Raw genomic sequence first — 24,436 nt, forward strand, 5'->3', positions numbered from 1 at the left:
GACTTGATTGATAAAATTTTCTCATATTTTAATGTATAATTATTTCCCAGGGAAGGAAATTGAATGGTCAATTCCTTAGCTATAGCTGCCAGCAATTTCAAACCACCACAAAATCCATTTCTCAAGTATGAAATTAAAGTTAGGTACAGACCCTCAATGCCTGACAATGTGAAACACTGGAAAGTGTTTGAGGATGATGAGAAAATAAAGTGCTTCATGGAAGTCATTGGGGAATTCTCAAACTCTGTGATTGACCAAGAAGAAGAAGAAGTGATAGAAGAACATCCAACTGCCTGGGAGGAAACTATCGCAAGACATAGAGTTCTGCAGCTGAAGGGAAATGCCATTCCACAAGGTCTAGTTCCTTTGGACAGGATATTCAAATACAACGATGTGGCTTCTAAACCTGCTGAATATGAAGCTAATGAACAAGTGAAGGATTGCAATATAGGCTCAAAGGATGAACCCCAGATCGTTAAGTTGTCAAAAGGGATCCCTTAGCAATACAAAAAGGGTACTTAAATATCTTAAAAGATTATAAAGATGTTTTTGATTGGTCTTATGATGATTTAAATACTTTTGATATAAATGTCATTCAACATAAGATTCCTTTCAAGAGTGGGATGAAGCCTTGTAAGAAGAAACCCATACAGATAAATCCCCTTTTGCTCCCATCCATTGAGAAGGAAGTGAAGAAGTTGCTTCAGGCTAAGATCATTATACCACTGAGGTACTCAGAATGGGTTGCAAATCTGGTTCATGTTAGGAAGAAGAATGGAGAAATAAGATTGTGCATAGATTTCAGGAACCTCAACAGAGCTTCTTTGAAGGAAAACTACCCATTGCCTAAAATGGATCATATTTTACAGAAGGTAGTTGGCTCTGCTCGAATGTTTGTGATGGATGGTTTTTCAAAGTATAATCAAATAACAGTGCATCCTCATAATCAAAAGAAGACTGCATTCACTACACCATGGGGGACTTTCATGTACACAAGGATGCCATTTGGCCTTATAAATGCAGGAGCAACTTTCTAGAGGGAAATGGACATAGCATTCGTGGGAGAGCAGGACAAATTTGTGGTGGTTTATCTAGATGATATCATTGTTTTCTCCAAAACAAATGAGGATCATATTGAACATCTGAAACTCACCTTTGAGAAATGATGGATGTATGGGTTATCTCTAAATCCCAAGAAATCCCAATTCGCTTTGAGTGAAGGCAAGTTGTTGGGGCACATCGTAGCATATGAAGGGGTAAAGATCGATCCTAAGTGGGTGGAGGCCATCAGTCATATTTCCCTACCAAGAAATAAAAAGGAGGTCCAAGTCTTCTTGGGGAGGATTAATTTCTTGAGGAGATTTGTGCCTAACTATGCAAAAATAGTGAAAGGCATTATGGAGATGTTGAAGAAGGAGAACGAAGTAAAGTGGAGCCTAGATTCCCAAGAATCCTTCTCTAGAATCAAGAGAGATTTTGTAGAGGCTCCAATGCTAGTCAGCCCAGACTATTCAAGGCCATTTTACATCTTTTCTTTTTCCTCCCCCCATACTATAGTCATTGTGTTACTACAGAAAAATAAGGAAGGCCATGAGCAGCCTATAGCTTTCTTCAGTCAGGTGTTGCGAGATGTTGAACTAAAATATAATATATTGGAAAAATAATCATATGCTCTAGTAAAAGCTTTGAAGGATTTTAGAGTTTATGTTTTACACTCAAACATCATGGCTTATGTCTCGACAACAGTTTTTAAGGACATCTTGGTGCAAGGGGACAATGATGGTAAAAGGGGTAAGTGGATTGAAAAAATATAAGAGTATGACATGGAGGTAAAGCCCACTAAACTCATTAAAGGACAAGGGTTGGCAAAAATCCTATTGGAGTCTAACTAATAGGCCTTGGGGATCAACCTTTTAATAGAAGAAGATAAAGAGGGGGCACAACCCATGATTAAGACTTCAATCCAAAAGATTCATATCAAATATGAAACCTCTACCTAGTATCAGAATGTCATCCACTCTCTCCTATTTTTGAGGTGCCCAACAAATATGGAAAAATCCAAGTACAGAGTAGTAAGGTCTCAAACCCAGAAGTTCATTAAATCCAATGGGAAGCTATACTGGAAAGACTTGGTGGGAATTCTACTATTGTTTGGTTGAGACAGAAACTCAAAGAGTGATGGATGAGTTCCATAGTGGCATTTGTGGGCGTCACTACAACTGGAAGACCACTGCGCATAATATATTGAAGGTAGGTTTCTATTGGCCCAAACTATTCAGAGATGTTCACTATTATGTTAGGTCCTTGTAAGCAGTGTCAATTTTTTGTTGAAAAGAAAAAATTAGCTCCACTCCTCTTGATCCCTGTTTGTGTAAAAGAACCCTTCAGGCAATGGGGATTGGAATTTATCAGAGAGATACATCCCCCTTTGAGCAGCCAGCACAAGTGGATCCTCACAGCCACAAACTATTTCACCAAGTGGTTAGAAGCAATCCCAGCCAGGAATGCAACTAAAACTGTGGTAATAAATTTTTTCGAGGAGAATATATTGGCAAAGTTTGGATGTCCTGTGAAGATTTTGACTAATAACACATAGGATTTTAAGTCTGAAAAATTTAGCACCTCTTGTGATAAATTTAACATCACAGTTGGCCACTCTACTACCTACTCTCCTCAAGGAAATGGATTGGTTGGGTCTTCCAACAAAACAGTGGTGAGGTTCCTGAAGAAGGCAATTGCAAAAAGCCATAGAAACTGGGATTCTCAACTAATTTTTTCACTATGGGAAAGCAGGGTCACTCCGAAAATATCTATGGGTAAATCACCTTTCGATTTGGCCTATGGAAAATCATTTGTATTCCCTATACAACTTTGCTATGTCAGTTGTTAAGATGCTACAAGATGTGGAAGAAGAACCCAACTCCCTGACTAGAAGGATAAATCAATTAGTAGAGCTCCAGGAGACTAGAGAATAGGTAAATCACAGGTTAGACAACTACCAACAAAGAATGATTACCTTGTTTGATAAGAAACCTAAAGACATGCCTCTCCAACCAAGAGCTCTAGTTCTGAGGTGGGATGTGAGAATAGAAGATAAAGGGAAACATGGTAAATTTGATCCCTTATGGTTTGGACCCTTCAAGGTTGTTGAGACTAAAGGAAACAATAATTTTATGTTGGAGAACTTGGAGGGTGAAATGCTTGAGCTTCCTGTAAATGGGAAATTCCTCAAGCTTTATTTCCAACATTAAGAGGTTCAGTTCTCACCCATTGTACATACCGGTGAGCCATTGTAAAATATCAAAAATTCTTTCAGTTCTTTATATTTATGTTTTTTTTTATATACATGAATAAAATGACTCCATGCCCAATAGATAGAAGGTTGCTAGTCTACAGGTTCTCAACACCTTGCTAGCAAGGCACTATCCCCAGTTGGAGCCAATGTTGTCACCTTCTGCAAAAAGTGTTCCAATTGGAAAAAGAGTGCAAAGGAGTAGAGAAGTTTTCAGCCATATTCCAAGCCATAGAACCAAAAAAACCCAAGTCGAGCCCTCTCCAAAGGAAAGTTCTTTGAAAAATATTTCCAATGGTATATGGAAGTCCAAAAAACGGACTTCTGGATCAAAAGATACAACATGTTGAAGTCTAAGGGTATGAAGCCTTAGGAAAGAGGGAAGCAGAGGCCCGATATCAGAGATCAGTGATCGAAGGATCAAGAAGCATGACATATTGGTGCCTTGCATAAAAAAATCTGATATATCGGAGGCGGGGATGGACGATCGCAATAAATCGATGATTGGCGATCGGTGATTCTGGAAGTGACCTCTATTAAGAAATTGTGGAAAAAAAACGTCAATAGTATAAACTGTCGGGGTAACACCTTGAAACATTTAACAAAGGAAATCAGTCGCAAAACTAGAAGAGCGTGGGCCTTTTCTCTCTCCTCTAGAGGGCCACGTGGCTAGATATCATTGGTCCTAATAAAGCCACGTGGTGTCTGATATCATCTGATGTGGCACTACAGAGGACACGTGGCATGCATATCTGACATTTTCAAGGGTCATAAGGGGCCAAAACATGGTAACATGTGTCACCACTCACAAGGTGACACGTGGCAGAGGATGTCTTCAAGTCGCAAATCGGCAATCGCAATATCGAAGGTCCCGCAATATCAAAAGTCATGGAATATCGTTGATCACAAACAATGTGATATCAACATTTCATAGAGGAGCGTATCGGGGTTTCTTCCAATACGCATATCACTCCCAATATTGTGGGCCCAAAGTGAGGTGCACAAGTGGCATAAGGTTGTTCACATGAATATATGTGCCTTATGTATCAAAACCAATGGTTGGGCATAAAACTTAATCAAATATTTTATAAAGCAGAGAGAGGTTATTAAAGGTTTTTTCAAGCTTTGGCGTGGGCCCTCCCTCATTCCCTCTACACATGGATCGGACCACGTCATGCGTCATAATCACAAGTTTTAGGAGGCTGCAACTAGAGGCAAGGATTAGAAATCCCTAATCTCCGAGCTCCAATATTGCAAAAGGGGCCCAAGTGCATATGTAGTATGGTCCTATGTATTATGCATTGGGACCAGTTATAATGCAATATATCAAAGAATCGGCCCTTGTCATAAATAAAGGGCTTTTAGCTTCTGAAGGATTAGACCTTGAGTCCCCAAGACCCTATCATACAGTTTCCACCTAAGCCCCTAGGGCTAAGGCAGAAGGGGCCAATTGGAGATCGTCTTTCACATTTTTATAAAGCATGTTCATTTTGAAGTTCCTAAACGGCTTGACCTCCAATACAATTGTATAACTGTTTCAAAGGGCATGTGTAGTTCCAAAGGATTGCTAAAGAAGGGGGAAAATGAGTTGGTACTTGTGCTTAGGACATGTTATGGCCATCATGGGTGATCACTCCCGATTCCTGTAAGTGAAGAATTAAAGATGCTAAGACTGAAAGCTATAGAGAACCGACTAAGAGAGTATGAGGCATAATGTGTAGAAACGTGGCTGGACTAGAGGCCAGCTATGGAAGTGGTGTGGAGATATTTTTATAGGACCATCATTTCAGTTTCACATGTTAATTGTTTTGTTGATTTTGATTGTTTTTGTTATTATGTTTTAAAGAAAAGCATCTTTCTATTGTAATGATTTGAGGCGATATAACCCGCACGCCGAGACAGTTAGTCGTGCAGACTGTTGGATGCTCAGGCTTGAGACATTTTTGTAACTTATTTTCAAGCTCTCCCTCTCCTTATAAAAGGAGGGTAGAAACACTTAAGGAAGGTTCAAAATTTTTGGAAAAGACTTCTCTTAAGAGACCTGTTCCTAGTTTCATAAAGACATGTATTGAACTTGATGTACATTGGTTTTTCTCAAGAGATTAATACAAAGTTCCAGGTGATTCCAACTTATTAGATTTGCAGTATGTTCTTCTTTCTCTGATTCTTCATATATGTTTAAAATTCTTCATAGCTTGCAAGTCAAGTAGCAGCTAGTTGTATTTCCATTCATATGCAAATTTATTTAAATCAAAAAATTGATGGATAATTCCTGCTTCATGGTGGAAATCGAGTCTTTTAAAAGTGCTCCATGTATCTTAGCATTTCACGGCACTCTCTCTCACTCGTTTCTCTCTGAGTATTGATATATAGAAATTCTTAGACCTTAAGATGTATATGATGGACTCCTCTTCTATTGTCTTCTCCCATTACCTATGTTTCAAAAATTAAATCGTTACAGATTCCTAATATGATTTGGCCACCTATGAGTTGAAGATTATTTCCTTAGTACTCTTGTGTACAAGATACTTCATATAGTGTACCTTTAAGAATGGTTCTGAATTAAACCCATTTGCATTATTTGTGAAAAACCAAAGTGTTGCAAGTCTCTATTATAAATTTGTGAATCACTCTTTAAGATGTCCTAGGCATTGGTCTCCCCCTTCAACCCAAGGTTGTCTCTAGGAAGCTTTCATATCTCCTTAAGAACTTGAGCTACATGTGCTAGAAAAAGCAACAACATAACACATGGCCTAGTGATTCCTGAACTGGATTGTGGACTGTGGTAAAGCCACTGACCTAGTGACCCCTAAACCGAACTATGGGTTGCGTTAAAGCTAGGTTTGTGTGCCTCGGTGGGCCTATGAATCATCGACTGGTTAATGGAGGGATATACGGTAAATATTAGATGTAGTTGCCCTTGATTAGGCCTGGGAATCCTCGCTAGTGAATGTTTGGATATACAGTAAATCCTAAAGGGTGGAGTCTCAATTAGGGCCTAGTGATCCGGTGTAGATTGTGGTAAATCCTAGAGACAGGGAACTTCCTCACGATGTAGGTGGTGAAATTTGGTGGCATCCATGCTTGTTTTATGGCCTAGTGATCCGGGATGGATTGTGGTAGAGCCTATTTTTATTGATGAGGATGAGGTGGTGTAGCCTCGAGAAGCCCTAGTTGAGTTTGGTTTTAAGTCCCACATTCATGCTTGGCTTATGGCATGGGGGATATTAGCTAAAGGAAAGATTTGATTCAGCCAATCTATGGTCGGGTGGTTCATGGAACTCCCAAACCCAGTTAGTTGTTGCATCATTAATATGAGGTTATTTCTCCTATTTAATTCATGAGTATTATACTGGTTTATATTTGGATTATATGGTTGTTGTTTCCTCAATATTTCTGTTATTATTATGCTAGTTATGACCATGTATTATGATAGTGACTATGTATGTATCTCATCATGTTTTTACTTGTAAATGAATGAACAATGTATCTATGGCCTAATAAATGAAATTACGCTAATGTTTTCAGGCATTAATGCTTCTTAGAAAATCTCAGATAAGTATGAGACCCCTATGCTTAGTTATGTTGTTAAGGCCTACAGCTATCATGTTTGTGACATGTTTGATGAAATTCCTGTCATGGCTAGTAGGGGTCAGTCTAGTCCTTGTTTATGTTTTTGCAAATGTATCTTTGTTCCACTGTGAAATTTCATTTATGAACCTATCATTGAGTTTTGGGTAGTGACCTAGGCTCTGGGCCTAAAAAAATGGCACAAATTCTGGAGTCGCAAGCACATCACTAGGGAAAAAAGTCCCCGAAAGTTCCCTTGCCCTTGTTGTGGTACCTACTAGAGCCTCCCGGACACACCCTTGTCCATATCAAGGGAGCATGTAGGGGTTTGATGCACTACAAATTTAGTTGGTCTTAGGGGTTGGTTACCTGAGTCGTTGGGATGGATCCTAGGAGTCTTGTTGCTGATGTGGAAGGTTTGTGTGATGTGTTCCTCCATTTCATCTTCCTTAACTGACACATAGGGATTCGAATCATACCATAGTAACTTCTCGTTACATATTTACCTTGGTTTTCCAGTTACTTGCGTAGATGTGGGAGAAGGGTGTTACAAAGTGGCATCAAAGTGGGTTGTGCTCTCTTTGGGTGTTATCTAATACCACAGAGTGGTAACAGAGTGAGTTTCGTTCTCTTTGGGTGGTGTCTGGTTTCAGTTCTTTCGGGTGATATCTGATACCATAGAGTGGTATTAGAGCATGGTTCAACACTTGGACTAGATTGGCAGAATGTATTTGACATGCATGCTTGTAGGTTGTATATGTGCTTGTTATGTATGCATGATAGTGGTCATTGTTACAGTTGTGTTGTCATGTGAAAGTTGATGATGTTGTTGTTGGGATGTGTTTGTCATGAATGCATGTCGGATGTATATGCATTTTTTATGCATGTCAGTGTCTATATGTTGTTATGCATGCATTTTCATGGTTATGTTTATAATAGGATAGATATGCATTGTGAGGTCATTGTATGTGCTTATGTCATCATGATGTAGTTGTTATGTTATGATTCTAATGTGTTGACTGAGATAGAGCAGGAGATGCAGACCATCAAAGTGAGGTTGTAGCACTAGACTTTGGGGTAAGAGAAGATTGTCATACAGATATTGTATGTTTGGAATGCATGTATGTTAGTTAATTGATTGTTATATGCATTAGGGTTACATACATGTTTGTCATTTTATTGTTGTTGTGGTTACATGCATGGTAGATGTTAGTGAATTAGTGTGGTCATATAGTCATGAAGGATAGTAACATGTTGTTATATGCATTGCGGTCATATGCCTGAGGATTATGGTCATTGAAGTAGAGGTACTGATGTTATTATGTTTTGTGCTAATCTGAATTGACCTATATAGATGATCATGTTTATGACATTTAGGTATGTGTTAATACATTGTGATATTATGTCATATTAATCTAGACTGACGGTGCATATGTGATTGTTATGCATGAATGAAAATTGTTTATGAGTTCACGATGTGAACATGTTAGCTAGTTACTGCTATGGATATCATGACCTTATTTATGGTTGATCTGATATGTTGTGAAGTTATATCATGTTAATCTAGCTTGATTGTGCATACAAGATAGACCCTCCTGAGATACATTAAGGTATGAGCTTGCTTATGTAGTATATTTGGTGCTTAACTGTTTGATTATGTTGTCTATTTGGTGTTTGAGTGTTTGGTGTCTATTATGTCATCTAGTTGATTTATCTAACATGGTACGTTTATAGTTTGTTTGAATGTTTGATTAATAGCATGATATGAGTATGTGTCCGGAAGATTGCATGAAGAAATGATCTTTTTTTAAGATGGTTGTACTAACACAATATGTTGAGGTAGTTGATATGTACTTGAGTGTAACATTATGTATTATTATTGATTAATGTGAGTTGATTTTGATTATTACATGGTTGTTAGACTTGGTGAAGGTTGATTTCCAAGTAATAGATATGTTTCCTTGATCTTTCGAACATGTGATCGACATGTGTGAACAGTTGCAGGAAACATGCTTGGTATTAGCATGACAAGGTAATAGTTGATTTGTTTATATAATTATCCATTGGGTGATGTGATAATACATAGTAAAACTCAGTTGCAACAAGGTAAAGGTAAAAGAAAGGAATTGGGTGAGAAGTCCTTTGGCTATGTTTGGAAACCACAATTCCAAATGAATGAGTTCTTTACATACAGGAAGTCTTCTTAACCCTAATTTGTCTGAAATTATGTGGATATGTGTTATATTCCTGAACATGTATTTGATAGGTATATCATCTAGTTTCTAATTATAGTTGGATCCATTAAGGAATTGCAGTCCCTTGAGAGATGGCATGGATGTGTTTGGTTACAAGGCAGCGTGCTTGGCACATCAAGGTAAGATAACTCGTATATTGTTATATTGTTTATACACAGACAGTTATGTGTTTATGGTAGTATGTTTCAAGGATTGCATGGAAAAAGAGACTTCCATGAAATCTTGAAGAAGGCTCATGTTGAGATTTCCTTTGGAAGCACTGGGAAGCCATGGGCATTGAGTCATGGTGTTTGTTTCTAGTCTTATGCTTTCATTCTTTGTGATTTGTTGTGCTTGATTTCCGATTTGTTTATGTATAGTATACAACCATACTGCTTTATTTATGGTGTCGTATTGTTATTGGTTTTCATGGTTTTCTTCTTTTTTCTTTTTCTTTTCCTTATCTTTTATGTTTGAGGGTCTTGAGAATTGGTTGGGAAAAGAGGAAAGTTAGTGGAACTCGGGGAGAGCTTAATGAAATCCAGCAGGAAATGTAAGACTCACATGAAGTTGCTGCATGTATAAGGGAAGTTGAAGGCAAGAGTATGACAACCAGTTGACTTGGTTGGGTCCACTGAGATAAATGAATGATGGTAGAACAATCATGAGAAAGGTAAAGTAAATGGGCTTAAGGTAACATATGGCTTGGCTATGTTTGGAATCGTTGTTCTCAATGTTGTGAATGTTGTGAATAGATAAAGGGAGTTCTCTTAACCTGACCTTATGATATCTGGTAATTATTTTGTTATCATGATTATGTTGATGTCTATATATGTATACATGTATGTATGTATGTATTTCATGTCTGACAGGGTCATCATGGATCATGATTGTTTTTATGCTAATGTTTATATGTATATATGTGTGTATGTATGTTGTTGTCTAATTGGATCATGATTGTTTTATGCTAATGTTTATGTGTATGTATCTATGTATCTATGTATCTATGTCATTGTCCAACAGGGTTGTCAGGGATCATTCTTGTGGAGGAATGATTTCTTATGCAGGTGAATGGCATGAAGAGGTTCCTGGTCTTATGAGGAATCAAGTGGGAAGATGTTATAGCTCCAAATCTCACTCTTATGGTTTGTGACGCTACACTCACGGCCTAGGGCAACCCCTCCTTCCAGACCTGGTCCAAAATTTAAAAAACAGTGTTTTATCCCTTATACGCGACATTGCCCTGAGTTAAACGCGTGTATACGCGGGTAGGCATATACCCAACCCACGTATATGTATTAAAACACTTAAAAAAATATAAAACTCCTTAATTTCGGGCGGAGATCGCGGGTTTTACCTGCTGATCACCTGTTAGTGCCCGTGGCCCAACTGTTCCCAACCAACTCCCAACTAAAAAACTACTTTGGGAGAGGTATAAAAAGACCTCAATGGGAAGGCCTAAGGGAGGAGAGAAGAGAGAGAAAGGTTATTATGCTGAGATTTTTCCCTGACCAGGTCTAAAGATCCTTGTGCCTCCTGCACTTCCCCCATTTGTACAGGAAACCCTTGTTTCCTTGTGTGTTGATGTTCATCCACTACTTGTGACATCATGGAGTAAGTCATGGAAGGAGTTTGTTAAAGGCTTGAGGCTGGACAAATCCAGAAGAAGGCTTTGCTTGGAGCCTGCGAAAGGACGACTCAGGTAAAATTATTCCTTTTCTGTACTTTATTTGTCTATAATAAAAGAAACACATGTCTTGGTTCTTGATATAAATCTTCTTTATGTTCATGATATTCATGTTAGAATTCACATGTGAATGGTTGTTTATATTTCATAACTAACTACCTTTCTTTATAACATGAAGATGGTTTCTTTATAAGGTTTTGTCCATATACTACTGTGCTCTCTGGAATTGGTTGTTTTGCAGGACAAAAGAGCAAAAGGAACTCGAAGAAGGGTTTGGACCCTAAAGGACCTTCTCAAACATAGGACCTAAGGTATGCCCCCTTATCATAGAATTTGCTTATAATAGCATAATGGTTGTGTGAATGTGTGTTTCTCTGTATAGACAACTTTCAGTCTGCTAGGGTTTCAACCCAAAAGCCCTAGGGGAACATTTCCCTTAACAGAAGAGCAATCCTGACTATTTATTAGGTCAATATCATGTGGATATGAGTTTATATTATGTGATTATACTATATCTACATTTATGTTATGGCAGGCTATGCTTAGAGATACATCAGCGGAATGAAAACAGTGTGATCCATGACATGCTAAGATAAGCATGGATGGCAGAGCAACACTAGAAGAAAGGTTGCTTGGTAGAGATAGTATGGTTTTGGATGTGCAGTGCTATTGTTGTGTATATGTTGTGCATGTTGTATATTCATTGATTATAGCTATGGTGATGTGTAATGTTGTATAAGTAGTATTGTGTACATATGATGTTGTATGCATGTTGTATATATGGTTTTGTGTGTATATTACATATGTAGTGCTAGGTATAGATGGTGTTATGTACATGTTGTATATGCAGTGCTATGTACTTATGGTGTTGTTTGCATGTTGTACATATGGTACTATGTACATATGGTGTTGTGTGCATGACCGTACATGTGGTGTTGTGTACATGTTGTACATGTGATGCCGTGTGCAGGTGGTGTTGCGTGCATGTCAAGCATGTGGCATTGTGTACTTGTGGTGTCGTGTACATGTCGTGCTTGTGGTGTTGTGTACATGTGGTATTGTGTACACATTGTACAAGTGGTGTGGTGTACATATGGCATTGTGTACACGTGGTGTAGGTGTTTACATGTGATGTTGTGCACTCGTTGTGCAGGTGGTGTTGTGTACATGTTGTACATATGGTACTAGTGTGTATGTGGTATTGTGTGCATGTCATACATGATGTGTTGAGGGCATATGGTACTATGTATGTGAATTGTGTAGTCATGGTATTGTGACATGTGTATTTGTTGTGTTGTACTATGTGTAGAAATTCCTTGTAGGTTTAGACTACAGATTATAATATGCTAAAAAAATTGACTTGAATCTACTATACTCATTAGCGGAAATAATAAACATCGATGAAATCACAAAGCATAAAAGAGAAATAATTCAATCACGCATAACACAATGATTTTCTAGGGAAATCCACAGCTAAAAACCCTTGCTATCTATATATTTCATTAATCATAAAAATTGAGAAGATTACAATGTTTTGCTCAAGCTCAAGCAACCTCTGCACTATCTCTATCTATCTCACTACCAACTTGTGCACAAGCTTCTCTTGGCACACCATTCTCTCATAAGCTCTTCGCACAAACTTGTGTTTCCTATTGCTTGGTATCACCAACTCATGCTCACCAAAACAATGATTAAACTTGTGCCTTCATTCCTCATTTTAAAGGCAACTCGAATGGCTAAAATTAGTGAGTTTTCTAATTAAGGAATGATTTATTTTAGGCCTTTTTTTTATTACATGCACCATCTGTTTAATTTAGATGATTTTACAATTGATGGTACACTGTCCTTGAACTCCAATCTCAACTGGGTCTTTCTTTGATCTTACATGCATGAGTTAATTATGAGTGAATCTTCAGTTTACTGACTGAACAGTGTTGGTTACACCCCACTACTGCAGATTACACTCCACTATTGGATCTCCCACTAGTTCCTCCATCAGTTGGAACTAGTTTAACTGAATTAAATAATTACAACTCAAAATAACTCAACCTGGGCCCCTAAAATTTAGGAACCACTCTACATGTCTCTAGATAGACTCCCAACTCGAATTAACTGAGCCAACTAAGTAAAATTAACTTAGTTAACTATTACAAGCTTCTATGAGAATTAGAATTACAATTTAATTCCTCATTTAATTCAAGGACAAAATTAAATTAGGATTTTTCTTGATGCCATTTTTAACATTTCTTGTTTCTATTTTCAAAGTTCCCTCTCATCAAGAAAGCAATTCAACTCTATCTTGATCTGGTACCTTTGGAATGTTTTTCATGGAACTCTTGTCATTGTTATTGTTGCTACTACAACATCTGCAACCAAAAATCATCCAAACAAAATAAATTGAATCAATTGTGTTTGCAATTGTGTACTAGGAAAATTGTGTTGTTGTTGACGCTGCTTTCCACTCCTTGGTATCTGATTGACCTGGATCCTCCTACTACTAACTATTGTGGGCCCCCGTAGCAAGGTAATGATCCATCCATGGTTCGTACAAGGTGTTGCAAAAGATTGGTACTATGGAATACAAATTGGAGCTTCCTACAGCTTCCCGAGTGCACCTAGTTTTCCATGTTTTATGCTTAAAGAAGGTTATAAGTGACAAGCTCCAAGTTCAAACAATATTTCCAGAATTTGACGAGGAAGGAAAAATCATATTGGAACCTGAAGCAGTCACAGAAACAAGAACTCAAAAGCTACGAAATTGATCGATTTCAGAGTATCTCATCAAGTGGAAGAACTTACCTTCTAAAGATTCCACATGGGAGGATGAGAATTTTATACATAAGCATCTAGAACTACTTAAGCATTGAGGACAACACTTTTATGAAGGAGAGAGGCATGTTAGGCCCCTATAATACTAGTGTATTCCCTTATTATTATTGTCATTGTATCCCCTTATTGTTATTGTTGTGCCCAGGTTGACCCCATATTGTTATTATTGTGCCCCATGGAAGCCCGATGTTGTTATTGTTGTGCCCTTATATTATTATTGTTATGTCAGCTTGACTATATTGTGACCCCTTAGACCACTATATATAGAAAGGAGGTCTTGTAATTTGTATCATCCAAGAATTTTTCATTTGTGTAATGTAAAGGAGGTCTCCCCCTTGAAGAGGCTAATTTTGAAGTTGTTGCTCTATCTTTTCTACTATTTTGTGAGCTGGTTGCATAACAAGATCTCCCACTAATTCCTCCATCAGTTGGAACTAGTTTAACTGAATTTAACTCAGTTTAACTAAATTTAACTCAGTTAAACTAAATTAAATAATTACAACTCAAAAGAACCCAACTTGGGCCCCTAAAATTTAGGAACCACTCTACATGACTCTAGATAAATTGCCAACTCGAATTAACTAAGCCAAATAATTCAAATTAACTTAGTTAACTATTACAAGTTGCTATGATAATTAGAATTACAATTTAGTTCCTAATTTAATTCAAGGAAAAAAATTAAATTAGGATTTTTCTTGATGTTATTTTTAACATTTCTTGTTGCTATTTTCAACACTCTATGTACGTATATGTATTGTGTTGTATAATAGGTGTAGGTGTATGTATTGTGTGGTGGTGTACACCGGATGTAGGCATATGTATTGTGTTCTGTTGTACAGTGGGTGTAGGTGTAGGTGTTGTATATCAAGTGTAAGTGCATGTATTGCATGGTCTTGTATGTCGTGTGTGGTTGTATGTGTGTGATGCACACTATGTGTATGTGCACATGGTTGAGGAGAAGGCACTAGGTGTTTGTCGGGTGTGGCAACCGATTCAGAGTGTGTTATATGGAATTTGTATCTACGGATAAACACATTTTCCCTAAGTGGGTAGTTACACTTAGAACAATAGAAAGAAAGTGGTTTAACCTTTTCCTATAATAGATATATGAGATGAAGGAACTTAGTTGTAGTCTTTCGCTTCCTTGATCTCCTTTGAATTTCTCCTATCACTCCCACTTGAACTGAATCTGCTCAATTGGTACCTGTCAACAAAAACAGAAAACGACAACAATCAAAGCATACATTATCTATCTACTATAAACCAATGGAATTGACAACATTGAAACACATAATCATCATAGATATGAACAAGAATATGAGAAAAGGAATAAACAACTTTATTAATGTAGAAGGAAGAGTTTCACCCAATGCGGTTCGATCCCATGTCACTCATCCAGCTTCAGTCCAACCCTCGTCACACCAAAATCACACCAATCCAGCAGCATAACATTACTTGACATGAACTCAAATCTCAAACCAACAATATTTCTCTACAATCTTCAAATTCCAACCTCCTGATCACTATGATGAGTGGTCAATTTATAGGGAAATGCAGGTGGTTATGCCATAAATTGGGCATTGAATGATTTTCAAAAATTGGAGTTAGTTTCCATGGAGAAAGGGATGAGAGGATAGAGGGATAATTGATCCATAGCCTATCCAAAGTTGACCTCATAGGATGAGATAAGAGTTGAGCATCCTTCTAGAATGATCTAGAATCATATAATATTCCCATAATCCAATGTCAATTTCACTCATTCTCACCCAGCACAGGTCAAAGAGGGCCTAAGTGCACTGTAGTGTAGGCCTGAATGGGCCTACCTGCTCTGTAGTGCAGTTACCCCTGACCAAGGTTGCGCTGGTGTCCCAAGGAGGCATTTTAGTAGGGTTTCAAGCTAGGAAACTTTGATGGATGGAAGCATTCAATTTGACAACTTGTCTAGGGCATGTAAAACCTGAATTAGGGTTTGATGGGCCCTAATTGTACTGATCTGAATGTCAGGAGTGATGTGCCCAAATAGACCTGTAACAGAGTGCGTACAGAATAAGGACAAAGGTAGAAGCTAAGGATTAATTAAAGGATAAGTAGCAATATTTTATTTCAGTTTTATTATTTATGATTCTAGTCTATGATGATTACATGTGATCTATGATTTTGGTTTATGATGGTTACATGTCATTTATGATTATGATCTATGATGGTTGTGTTTTGAGCTAATCTGATGTGGTATGTTTATACATAATAATTTGGTCAAAGATGTTAGTTTGACTTGTGTGACAGGAAGCAAATAGAACTACAAATGTACCTTATTGACAAGCCACCAATGAGGTATGATTTGAAGCTATTTAATTCATTTTGAATCTAATGGAAATTATGTGCTTGGTACATGAAAGCATGAAATTCCCAGTTGGGTGGTCAAAACTGATGGCAAGCATTAGAAACAACAACAAAAGGAAATGGAATAGGAAACAGTATGTTGGTAAAGTATTCAAGAGCAGGGCCATTGTGGGACACTAGTACCCAATAGTGTTCATTGATTCCCATGAGCATGTTATGGCTGGTATGATGGTTTGAGGTAGGGATATGCCTTGGTTTTTGGATCTTCTGATGCAAGAAAACCTTGCCGAGGGATGGACTACCTGGGATGGGGGTGCCAGCAGAACGTAGAAGGTGTGTGACTGCATGGAAGGGGGTGACCGAATTGCCCAAAGGATTGTGTAGTAGAGAAGGGAAGGTCAGGGATGGATTTTTTTTGGTCTTTAGCATTTCCAGATGGAATCATATGCACATTGAGTGTGAACCCTAGAACAATGAGCTAGTAACTGTTCGCTAAGAGGACAAGTGGCATAGGACTGTAGCATTGGACATTGCATGAAACTTTGACTTTGGCAACTGTGGATTCTGGACTTCTTGGGAAGGAAGTGAATCCTAGCGTTACTTTTGAGGGTGGAGGTGTAAGCCTCTAGACTCCCTTGTTGCTGATGCAGGCATTGTATCCTTTTATTTTTTGGTTTAGCAAATGTGAATATGTGTATATGTGTATATCATTTTAAATACTGTATCAAGATGGATTTATAAAGCTCCATAGATAGTATGGTTATTTTCTTATTGAATCAAATGTGTATAAGTATATGTGATTGTTATTGTAAATACTGTAATGAGCTATGTTATAAAGCTCCAGTAAACAATATGTTTGTCATGTTTAAGTAGTGGTCATTGTAAATACTGCAATGAGTTGTGTTATAAAGCTCCATGGGCAGTACGTTTTATTTTCAACAGTTTGCTAGTTTGTAAGTTTCATTGAACACCAAGGATGGTGTTCCCCCAAGGGGGAGGGTTCTGTAACAACCTTGGTCAAAATTTCATGTAAAAAGTTAATAAGGGAAAAAATAAGACCAAGGTCATGGGACACATATTCCAAGTTGAATGGTGGGAAAAACATCCCAGTGGTTGTTCATTCGGTTTATTATGGCTAAGGAAATTAGCAAAGGCTTTGAAAAGTAAAAGGCATTATTTGACACTTATTTATAAAAATAATGGAAATTAGGAGAAAAGGAAGGTGAAAGGTCACAGGTTGCATGTGAGGAGGAAAATGAAGGAAAATAATGCGAAATAAAGAAAATAGAGGCCTCATTGATAAAAAGGCTTCTGAGAATCAGTGGGCAAACTTGGCCAGTGTAAGATTTTTGCCAGTTCAGTTTTGGAGTTCTCATTCTATTCTCTCTTTCTCACTCTTGGACACTTTGACTTTTCTTGGAGCACTTTGTCATTGGATTAAGAAAGGAAAAGAAGGCAAGAGGAAGGAAGGAGCAATGAAGAAAGAGCAGGATCAAGGAGCTACAATATGATTCTTTGCAGGTATCAATTTTCATTTGTGATTTCCTTGCTAGATTTTGCATGCATGGTATTGCATGTGGTTCTCTGCTATCATGACATGGGTTTTTCTAGGTGTGACAGTGTTTTCAGCCTAGCTTTTCCACTTCCGAATAGTCATGGTTTGATGGGTTCTCATGTTTTGGTTGAGCTGTATTTTTGGATGGATTCGAAGTTGAGTGAGGTGGATCCTTGAAAGAAAGAACACATGGCCTAGTGATCCCTGAAGCGGACTGTGGATCACAGTAAAGCCATTGGCCTAGTGACCCCTGAACCAGATTGTGGGTTGCAGTAAAGCCATGTATTGTTTGCCTCAGTGGGCCTAGGAATCCTCGACTAGTTAATCGCAGGATATATGATAAAGCCTAGAGGTGGTTTCCCTTAATTAGGCCTAGGAATCCTTGTTGGTGAATGGCGAGATAAGCCTAGAGGGTGGATTCTTGGTTAGGGCCTAGTGATCTAGTGTGGATTGCAGTAAATCCTAGAGACTAGGAGAGAGGAAAATTAATCACAGTGTAGGTGGAGAAATTTGGTGGCATCCATGCTTGTTTTACGCCCTAGTGATTCGGGATGGATTATGATAAAGGCTGGTTCTCTTGATGAGGGTGAGGTGGTGTAGCTTTAGGAAGCCCTGGTTGAGTTTCGTTTTAAGTCCCAAACTAATGCTTGGAATATGGCATGGGGGTGATTGGCTAAAAGAAAGATTTGGTTTAGCCAATCTATGGTCGAGTGGTTCGTGGAAGTCCCAAACCTAGTTGTTCGTTGTATCATTAATATGAGGTTATTTCTCCTTATTAATTCATGATTAGTAGTGATTGGTTTGTATGTGGATTATATGGTTGTTGTTTCCTTAGTATTTATGTTGTTATTAAGTTGGTTATGAACATGTATTATGACAGTGGTTATGTATGTCTCTCATCATATTTTTACTTGTAAATGAATGAGCAACATATCTATGGCATAATAGATGAAATTTGCAGCTAATGTGTTGAGGCATCAATGCTTCTTAGCGAATCTCAAATAAGTATGAGACCCCTATGCTCAGTTCTATTATCAAGACCTGTAGCTTCCATTTTTGTGACATGTTTGAAGAAATGTCTGTCATGGCTAGTAGGGGTCCAGTCTAGTCCTTGTTGATGTTTTTGAAAATGTATTCTTGTTTCGCTATGAAATTTCATTTCTGAACCTGTCATTGAGTTATGGGCAGTGACCTAGGATCTGGGCCTGAAAAAGTGGCACAAATCCTAGAGTCGCAAGCACATCACTAGGGAAAAAATTCCCCGGAAGCTCCCTTGCCCTTACTGTGGGAGATTCTAGAGCCTCCCAGATGCACCTTGTCCATATCAAGGGAGCTTCCAGGGCTTTGATGCACTAAAACTTCAATTGATCTTAGGGGTTGTTTACCTAAGTGGTTGGGATGGCTCCTAGGAGCTTTGTTACTGATGTGGAAGGTCTGTGTGATGTGTTCCGTCGGTTCCACTTCCTTAATTGACACATATGGAGTCGAGTCATATCATAGTAACTTCTCATCACATATTTACCCTGGTTGGATGGTTAATTGGGTGTATGTGGGAGGAGGGAGTTACATGCTCAACTTGAAGTATAGCATGAGAAAAGGATTATAGGAGGCTAGAAAGCTTACTATGAGCTTGAAAACAATTGCAAGTTAATTGATCTTTGGGATTGGAGTAAAAAGAAGTTCCTCTTCAAGACTCTTGTCACCCTTGTTATTTTATATGGACGTGAGGTTTGGGGCTGCAGTGTATCTAGAGAATCATGTAGAAAGATTGAGAAGAGCCAAAAGAAATTTATAACTTACAACATCTAAATTAAAGGAAATACTCCCTACCATATTCTCTTGATTGAATCTAGCCTCTCCCCCATTGAAATCATGGCTATGTTTAGGTATCTGATGTACAAGAAGAAGTTGTACAACATGGAAGCCAAGAGGCTCCCCAAGATTGCTTCTAACTCTAGTTAAAACCCCCACCTCTGGCTCAAGCGAGGCTGGTATAAGGATGCCCAGTCTTGGCTTGACCATTGGGGGATAAAGGAAGAGATCATCTTGGAGAATAAGGATAATATTAAAAACATTATTATTTCCAAGTTCAAGGATAAGTTGTGGGATGATGAGGAGTTAAAGGGAAAATTCAAGCTAAGATATTACAAGGAGGTGATCAACCCCACTCTTGCTAACTAGAATTATTTTTTTGTCTTGATTAGTGCTAAGAAGAAAATGAACATTGCAAAGATAAGAACTAATTCTCATGAGCTTCAAAGTGAAACTGGACATTGGTCTATTCCCAAAACACCTTGGGATGAAAAAATATGCCCCCTTTGCAATACTAGGAGAGTTGAAGATGAAAAACACTTTCTCTTAGATTGTCCGACCCTTACATCTGTTCTCATTTTTAAAACATTTGTCATACTACCAACCTTCTTGACTTGTTAAGTTAGCAAAACTGCAGTGATCTCGAAATGCTTCTCTCACTTCTTTTTTATCATAGAAATCAATTATTAAAGAGCCTCAGTTAACTACTTTCTTTCTTATAGTCTAATAGAGCATATTAACCTTTGTGTACATTAACCATCATCATCATCATCAATTTTAATATTAAAATTAAAACATAATAAAAAAATCTATTTAAAAGACATAAAATATTTCAACTAATATATCTTATCTGTAAATTTATCAAATTATTGATTAATTTGAAATATATATATATATATATATATATATATATATATAACTTTTTGAAAATAACCTAACCATTCTTATCCGTTTTGCAAAATTGACCCCAAAAAATATATATATTTTACAAAACTTAAAAATAGTAAACTAAATTTTACAAAATTTAAAAGTAATAAACCAGCCTAGATCCATCTTAACATTGGATCTATGAAGTGCGGAGAGGGATCAAATCTCTCGAGGTGCAAACCTATTTTTTGAGTGAAAAACTTGAGGAAAGGTTTGCATCTCGAGAGATTTGATCCCTCTTGGCGGTTGATAGATCCGGTGTTAAGATGGATCTAGATTGGTTTCAGTCGTGTGCAGTCATACAAAATTTGTTGAACATCTAATTATTTTGATCATTTTAAATATGCTAAATATGTCTAAGATTAATTTGGTCAATTTAGTTTAAAATTTGCTTAGTTATCTCAATTTGTTGAGATGAGAGAGACTGTTAGTAACTTGAATGATGAAAAATGATGAAATACAAATTTTAACTGCAAAGTGTTAATGTAACAATTTTGATAGATAGAAAATGTTAAACACATACACGGCAGACACAAAGTATGAATGATAAGCATGAGAGTGTATCTATTATTAACAAATGATATACATTTATAGTACATTCATATGATCTTTGGTTTCATATTCCAAGGTCTCTTCGACTTCCTTAGACTCTTCAGCTTCCACACCAACCCTTAGAGGATTAGCTGTCCAACATTCCCCCCCAATATGAAGGGCTATGTATGAGTCCAAGAAGAGAGTTGTAATACAAAACGTGCAAAAATGCATGGCGGCACTACGCTGAATGTGCTCTTTGAAATGTTGGTATAAGGGAGGTGGTTTAAGGATGACCATCAACACTGGAATGCTTAGTGTAGTTCTGAGAACTCTTCCAAGTCTGGCATGAAGCTCAGGTCTTCTGCTAGAGGAAGTGCTCCTGATGTTTTGAAGAGGGAAACCTTCAACCATGAAAGGGAGGTCTCACCCTGCATAAAAGGGAGAACTTCAACCTAAAAAGGGAGGTCTCAACCTGTGATGGTTTAAGGATGACCAACAACTCTGGAATGCTTAATGCAATTCCTCGAACTCTTCCAAAACTAGCAAGAAGCTGAAGCCTTCTGCTAGAGGAAGTGTCCCAAATGAAGGCATGATCATGGGCATATTTGTCTCTGGCTACAACTCTGAATCTGGTATGGCAGGTTGTGGCTCAGGCTCACTTGATGTGGCTTTGAAGCTTGTAGATGACCATAATTTCCCCCCCTGTCAGATACAAGGTGAGATGATGGAGAAAAATCAACTGCAAGATTGTTCAATACTCTAGAACAAGTTCAAACATATGACTAAAATATCTTCTTAGTTGTTGATGCCCATTGCCAAGAAGCGATCCATCCAAGATGAATCTTTGTTCTTGCAGGAGGCTTGTTTTTGAAGCATTTGTTTGAAGAATGACTGGTTTTATGACAATGCTTACATGGATGAAGATCAAAACAGTGATCTTTCATATGGCCAAGTGTTGGCATTTCACAATCTGTTTTTGTTGTTGTGGAAGAGGGGCAAAATTTGGAATAACTGAAGGTGAACTGTCATGAAGAAATCCAGCACTCTGAAACTGGATGGGATTTGAGTAATCTGGAATATGAAAGGAAACCTCCTTGTCATATCCAAGACAAGTTTTTTTCTTGTCGTGGACAATATTTTCCCAAGGTCTGATGATGGTCTTGTGAAGTGCAAACTGAACTTTTTCTTGTGCATGCAATTCTGTTGCTTCATTGGGAAATGGATCTAAATCAATTGCAACATTATTTTCTTGTTGTTTATGGGAGTTTGTTTCGATCTTCTGAACAGAAATAGGTTCAGAATGATGACTCCACTACTGTAATTCTTCCTGTTGTAGTTGAGATTCAAGCTGCAAAAAATCAATATGTTCTTGTGCATATTGTAGAAAAGTATGAATTTCTGAGAGAGAGCCTTTGCTGATTTGGAATGTGTCATCAGAAGTAGATTGTATCATAGTTTTCAAGAACTCTAATACTTCACCAATTTGAGTCATTTTTTCCAATGTCAAACTTACACTTTAAAAAGCTGATGCCAAAGAATATGATGCCAATAAAACAAATAATATGTAAACTATCAAGATTCGAAAATATGCATGGATCTAAAAGAACGTTTGTTCTTCCCCACGGCCCCTACCAATGATCTCTGACAACAAGATCATCAAAATGGAACCATCATAATACACAAGATGAAATTTGATTTTCTAGATGTAATGTCTCTAGTTGTGTCTTTGTATTAGGATTGAAACCTATTTATTTCTTGCCACGCATTCTTGTCCAAAAGAACCATAAATTTCATATTCAACTTCGCAAAGTGATCATGAATGGGGGAGCTCCTCCTAGAGAACCGATGCCTCCAAATGTTGCTGTTAGACTTCCAACTATAGAAGAACTAGAGAAATATGCTCTAAGACAATGGGAGAATTTTCTTTTGCAACTAGTCAGCTCTGGCTTTGAAGAAAACACTTCTGAACCTTTTAGCCCTTCTATGTTGAAAATTTTCCAATGGGCTAGCCTCTTTGAGTTCGAGGGAAAAGGAAGCACCAAGGTTAACAGAGAATGGTTTCCAGTTTCTGCTGATGGAAACAAGTTCTCAACTATGGCAGATCATTAGAGAGTACATCTCAACATCTGAGGATAGAGGAATTCATGCCACAGATTTAATTTCTTTTCTATTTGAGCTTAGTTTCCATGCCACTTCTCAGGCTTACAATGTTAATACACTCACAAAGATGCAACTAAAGGCTATGGAGGAACTTGTTGTACTTGGCTTAGTGCGATTTTAGCAGGGTATGAAAGAGAAATGGTTTATACCTACAAAGTTGGCTACAAGTCTAGCATTGAACCTCTCAGATTCATCATCCCGGAAAGTAGCTGAGGGATTTGTGGTTGTGGAGACAAATTTCAGGGTATATGCATATTCAACATCTAGATTACATAGCTTGAATATCAACTTCCAAATCTAATTATCGGAGGAATAAGGAAAATAAAGCACCACTATGCATTACAAGTTGTTGTGGGTATACGTTATGGAAAAGTGTGCATAGTAATGACAAGGTTGAGTTTACCAAAGAAGGAGGGGTCGTATGTGGGGAGGCTGAAATTTATCTATCCAAGGAAAGAGTTATCACGGTAGAAATACCAGCAGCAAATTTCTCTATTAAATAATCCTCTGTGAGATCAAGAACCTCAGGATACAAAATGGTCTAATGCCAAGCTTCTTGCAGCATCAATGAATGCCTGTATATCAGCAATTATGTGATGGTGATTGAAGCGAGACACCATGCGTGGTGGGATCTGGTGCATCACTGCTGGTGTCGTCGATGGGTGTTGGTCATAAGGTGGAGCAGGACACAGACATCAATCTATCGTTGCCCAATGACGGATTCAACACAGTCGCCCGAACAAAGACCGTGGTCAAAGCTAAGTTCCCTGGTGTCGTCTCATGTGTAGACATTCTCACCATTGCAACCAAAGATCTCATTACTCTGGTAGGGGGGCCAAAGTACCAGGTCAAGAAGGGGTGCAAAGATGGGCTTGTCTCAGAAGCCTCTTGAGTTGTAGGCAATCTCCTAGAAGCAACGATGAGCGTGGACGAGCTAAATTCCTTGTTCGAATCCAAGGGCTTCAATCAGTCGGAAATGACAACGCTCTCGGGAGCTCACACCGTGGGCTTCTCACACTATAAGGAGTTCATGGGGAGGATCTACAAAGAACCCATGGATCCCACCATCGATCCTCACTACGCTGCGGGCCTGCAAAACGTCTACCCCTAGCAGAACCTCAATCCCAACATGGTCACCTTCAATGATGTCCTTTCTCCCAGGACTTTCGATAATGTTTTCTATCAGAATCTGCCAAAGGGTTTGGGCTTGCTGGCCTCTGATCAGATCCTCTACACCGATGCTCGGACCAGGGGCCTCGTGGAAACATATGCTTCCGACCAAAATGCTTTCTTCCAGGACTTTGCGCTTGCCATGGATAAGCTCGGCAGCGTGGGTGTTAAAACAAGCTATGAGGGAGAACACAATATGACTGTTCGTAACCGTTGAACATTAACTATTACAGGAGATTCTCCATATGGGAATTTTGACCACTGTACATACTAGAAATACCACTGCACCTGAACTACAAAATTCACATAAATTCAATGGTCGAAGT

At 38.1% G+C, this 24,436-nt stretch overlaps 1 pseudogene; it reads left to right on the forward strand.

Moving 5' to 3' along the window:
- The first annotated feature begins 156 nt into the window (after window positions 1-156).
- Window positions 157-24,327, forward strand: LOC149259672 (peroxidase 41 pseudogene; annotated as a pseudogene).
- The last annotated feature ends 109 nt before the right edge of the window (window positions 24,328-24,436 follow it).

The sequence above is a fragment of the Pinus tabuliformis genome, chromosome 6 (genome assembly GCF_031772625.1).
Source record: "Pinus tabuliformis cultivar Carrire ecotype Pingquan chromosome 6, CPIR1, whole genome shotgun sequence".
Taxonomy (NCBI): Eukaryota; Viridiplantae; Streptophyta; class Pinopsida; order Pinales; family Pinaceae; genus Pinus; species Pinus tabuliformis.